General features: G+C 33.6%; 1 long non-coding RNA gene across 1 annotated transcript; it reads right to left on the bottom strand.

Annotated features, from left to right (window-relative positions):
- Positions 1-2,089: 2,089 nt before the first annotated feature.
- On the bottom strand, positions 2,090-3,771 carry LOC121413292. The gene is made up of 3 exons (XR_005969724.1): positions 3,726-3,771; positions 3,252-3,461; positions 2,090-2,322 (listed from the first exon to the last, which is right to left on the bottom strand). It is a non-coding gene; the product is annotated as an uncharacterized LOC121413292 (long non-coding RNA).
- Positions 3,772-5,239: the final 1,468 nt, after the last annotated feature.

The raw sequence follows: 5,239 nt of genomic DNA, 5'->3' as shown, positions 1-5,239 counted from the left end.
TTGACATTAATTAAAAACAGATTTTGTTTTTTGAAGTGATTTTTTTTATTAATTTAATTCTCCAATTAATTCATTTTCATACATACAAAATTCTGTTAATAAGTTAGTTTAGATCATTTATGCATTTAATTTTGTTGAAAATCTATATAAATATCAAGCATTCCCAGAATTAAACTATCATCTTTATTTCCCTCAACCATGGAATACGGCAACTTCAAATCCAGCACTGCCTCAAGTTACACCACCCAAACAACCAAGTGCATCTACTCTGATTTCGTTTTCCCATTCTGGGTGAATATTTCTCACAATATATCTGACATCCCCCCATAATATATATAAGGGGGTACTTATAACAAAAGTGCAGAATACAATTTTCCTACTAGTGAAAATCCTTTGAAGCAAGCACTATAAAATTGCATTCTTAATCCTTATTGTAATACATGATTAGAAAATACTCTTGCATATAAGAACTTTAAATAAAACCTAATCAAACATCCTGTCCCCCCCCCCTCCACTTCAAATCCATCATTGACTGAAAGACATATCTCAATAAATCAACCGTGTAAAGAACATTTATCTTTTAAATATTTTATGAAACAAAAATATGTTTGATAATCTATTGAAATAAACAGTTCTTAAATTAGGAAATGCATCCTCACAAAATGAAAGGTCATTCTTCTTTTTTATGCTTGTTGCAATTAATACACAAATAATGATTGCAAATGTGAAAATCTCAAATAGTGGACCTCTCAAAATACTTCCCAAATCATAATATAATTACATTATCAAGAGTATTCATCACTTTCCTTGAAACAAAATAATAAAACCCTCCCAACTGAGATGAATGTGACACATTGTTGATATTTATAAATCTGCAAAAGAACAGAAGTTCATCTATTTATTTCACAACAAGGACAAATTCTACAAATTCATTTGTCTGAGGTATCAAGGAAACATTCCCAGACTGGTGGAATTTCTTCGAAATCGCATTCCTCTTCAAGGTAATTTAGTATCATTAAAATTACCATGCCTTTTTTCCCTTTTCCATTGACCCTTTCTGCCAGAATATTTTTTGGCCAGACTCATATATCAGAAGTAGTTGAAATAGATGTTAAATACTGTAGCAAATTAAACATGATCCCCAAATCAAGTACAAGTACATGTAATTACAAGATCAATTGGATGCACAATACACTGGTACACACAAAATAATCTGAATATACTACAGATATGTAGTAAGGTATTTAGAGGTGAAGAGGGATTTATAAAACTGAACTGGGAGGGTGAATCATTTGAAGTATGAAAAGGGCTTCAATATATGTATGTTACCAGATTCAAGCAATTCAATGAACTGTGCACTGAATATTGTATACTTCTGAAAAGAATGCATTGCATTGTTGTCTGTTTTTAAAGAATTTTTTATAATTAAGTCTTTAATGTTTTCAAAAATTCAATTTATGGTTCTGAGAACAATCAGAAAACACAATGTACATTGGTGTCAGAAGCTGAACCTATCAAGTAGAGAGTTACCAGTACGTTAAAGAACATACATCTTTGACAACATGATTTATAGTATGTGTTTTACAACTGTACTGTTACTATATGTTATGTACTTAAATGCATTTCAATATTGAATTTTAACCCTGCAGCAATACCACAAACCTTTGTTCTGCAAAATGGAATTTGAATTACCCATCTCAAGGAAAAAAGAATCATCTGTCAGAAGAGTTTGAGCTGGTAGAAGTGTATGCCATTAGAATTGAAGTTCAATGGAAGAAACATGGTCTCGACTTTATAAAGAGTGAAAGAACATGATATGAGATTGAAAGAGCATGAAATGAGATTGAAAGACACGATATGAGCTTGAAGGAGCACAAACTACGAATGGACGTTTTGAATAAAGAAAGAGAGGTTGCTGAAGCTAAGCTGCAGGAATCACTGGGTTATAATAATCAATTTATTAACAAATAAAGAAGTAAAGTATTCTTCATAAATTTGAATGAACTCTGTGTGTCTATGTTCTTAATGCTTTTGCCATTGTTATAGGCATTCCTCTCCACATGAAGTTGGATGGGGTATATAAGAAGCATATGGCCCAATCCCCCCCCCCCCCCCCCCCGGCTCTTGATGTAGACATGTGTCCCATCAATTGCACCTTTCACTCCTGGAAATCTAACAGTTAGATAGAACTGTCTCCGAGTTGCTTCAACTTCTTCTCTTGTAGGAATCTTCATGTATTGCCTCTTCCTTCTTGCTTTAGCTTCTGACACATTGATGACTGCTATATTGCTGCCTCATCACCATGCATCTTTTAAAATGATCCTGTAAAATAAAAACAAACCATATGGTTGATGGGTGAGGTGATTGTTTTGAGGTAATTTAAAACATTTCATTGAAGCACATACAGATGATAAACAATGAATATTCATCTTGTACAAATATCATACAATTTTCTCCAATATATTTTAACAAGTGGAACGCCTTTGGCAGTCTCGCCATCATTATGCGATTCAATATAGCAGCAGTGCTGACTTTCAAAAACAACTATTGAATAATTTTTTGCCCAATGCTTTAATGACTTTTTACCTTGAAGTTTTGCACATCTTTTGATTAAAGTTAAAAAAAAATAATTGGGTTGTACAGTACCCGAACAATGTACCATCAATTTTTAATTTCAGCCAAGTCGTCACTAGTGAATTATATTTGTGACATAAATTGAGGAAACAGAATTGAAATTAATAGAGAAGTGACACAGAAGCATTTTTTGTGATATATGAATAAATTTTGCATAAATTAACACAAATAATTTTCTAGTCAAAATTTCAAAAGTCTGTGTGGAAATTTGGGGACCCTCATGTACATGTAGCTCTACCAGACGGATGAAAAAAAAAATCAAAATTGGTCTACAAATACAGAAGCATTTTTTGTGATTATGAATTTCGCATAAATTAGCATGAATAAATTTTGCATAAATTAGCATAATTTTATACTCAAAATTTTGTGTACAAGTTTGGTGAACCTCATGAAGCTCTACCACGGGTTAATGGCAAAATTTAAATTATGCAATTCATAGGTACTTGACTGTTGCTGAAATGATACTCTTATTTATGTGCTCCTTCTCTGATTTCTAGATATTGTCATGTCATCAGCTTTATCTGGAGTCCTAAAATTATAGAAACAATCTCAGTCATTTAGATTTAACAGTGCCAAGAAACATTCAATAATCGTTTATGAAAAATTAAATTACTTACCCACTGCATAAAAATGGAGAGTTGTCAACACCTGCAAATAAACAGGAAGTTGATCTATCCTCTGAGCTGTGTGTCCCTCTTCATTTCGGCTTCCAGCATATTGGTGACGGTTTCTTTTGACAGTCGATACTGATCTCGAGATGGCCCATCCTTGTACGATTTCGATGGATTTTTAGCATCATGTAGCCCACAATGTCTTGGGAAAGGTAGCTGTATGCAGAAGAGTTGAATATTATTTTTAATTCTTTTATTTTTGTGATCTTTATAATCATTCCAAACTGTACATGTGCATGTAGATTTGATCTGCCAACATAATTACTACAATCTTAATTTACTTCTTGAGATTAACAAAAACTACATTCAAGCCATTTCATTTCTTCAGTCTAAATATTTCATGTTCGATATCTTAAATCATTTCAATAATAATTTTAAACATTTGAATCAAAACAATGTAAATCAAATTAATAATCATACCTCTTAGTAATTTAAAGCTGTGAAGAAGATGGAGATAATCCATATATAGAGACCTACACTGTATGGTACCTCTGATGCCGATGTAATTCTGTGAAACAGTGGTCCAATTAAAAAAAAAAAATTTCATTAAAAAAAAATATTCATTGGTTTATCACTTTTTAAATGCAAATCTCACAGTAAACACTGTGAATGATAAATAAATAAAAAAAATATTGTAATAATTTGTTTGAAACTGGAATATGCCTTTCAAAATTAGGCCTAGGCCTAACGACTTAACTTAAATCTGTTTTTTTTTGGGGGGGGCTCTATTTGCAAGTGAAAAGACCAAATTTTGAGTAATCAACTCTTTAATATTCCTACAGCTTCAAAAATTGGCCTGTGCCGAAAGCAAAAAGGTAGGTCTCGATCTACAAATGTATATTTTGAATTTGAAATGCAATTTAGTTATTTAGGCTTTGTAGTAGGCCTACGAAGTTTAGTCAAGGCCATTACTACTAACCTCGCATGTTGTGTGAATGAGTCAAGGAAAATTCAAAATCAAATTGAAAAAAAAAAATCTTTCTGACTCTGAGTTTCTCCTCTTAAAATGCACCAAATAGTACAAAAATTATGTAGATTTAGATATTTCATTTTCATCTTGACATTGACAAATTAAGATATAGATGGCATAATAATATAAATATCCTCGTGAAGCTCATAAAACAAGTAAGCCCGGCCGGCCCGCGGCTGAGCACCTTCAACTCGTTCAACAACACAGCGACAAAATATCCCAACACTTAAATGCACGGATGGGACTGTGGCAATACACACGCGACGATAAAGTGCATCGTCTGGACTTGTCAATACCAAAACCTCGTTCGCAATCATGAAAAACAACACTACCAATTTCATATAACTGCTTAAAACGTATCAATATATTCCAGAGATGGAAAGCGGGAATTTTTTTTACGAATTCAAAGAAGAATACTTACGAATTTCTAATCAAGAAGACCACTTGTCAGGTCCAGGACCGCAAGAAAAATTTTCTTCGCTTCACGGATTTTTCACAAACTCCTCAAGTGCGCATGCTCATAAAATTAAACCATGGTTTAAACCACATCTAAGAGCAGACTAAAAAATATGACGTTTCATGACGTTTTATGACGCATTTAAACCCCCTCGGGGTTTAAACCTCTTTCGTGAAACGTAAATGAAAAACCCAGCTCGGGGTTTAAACCAGGAGGGGGTTTAAACCACCAAAAACCAGGAGCTAGGTTTTTCGTGAATTCGGGCCATTGAGTTTCCTGAGAAAGTCTGGGGTGTCGTGGATGTAAGAGGGTGCACGTGAGACAAGGGGTTTAATGTGATAATCAACAAAAAGGGAGATATGCTCTGTTGGGGAACCATTTCCTGAGAGGATGGGTCGACCAGGGTGGCCAGGTTTATGGATCTTTGGGCAGGTTTAGCATTAGTAGGGGAGAGAAATTTGTGGGCCTTCTCAGATAGATGCTCGTGTTCTTTCATATCATTCAGTG

This window comes from Lytechinus variegatus, chromosome 4, assembly GCF_018143015.1.
Source record: "Lytechinus variegatus isolate NC3 chromosome 4, Lvar_3.0, whole genome shotgun sequence".
In the NCBI taxonomy this organism is placed as follows: Eukaryota; Metazoa; Echinodermata; class Echinoidea; order Temnopleuroida; family Toxopneustidae; genus Lytechinus; species Lytechinus variegatus.
The sequence above is the reverse complement of the archived record's forward strand: the minus strand, read 5'-3'. Positions and strand labels throughout refer to the sequence as shown.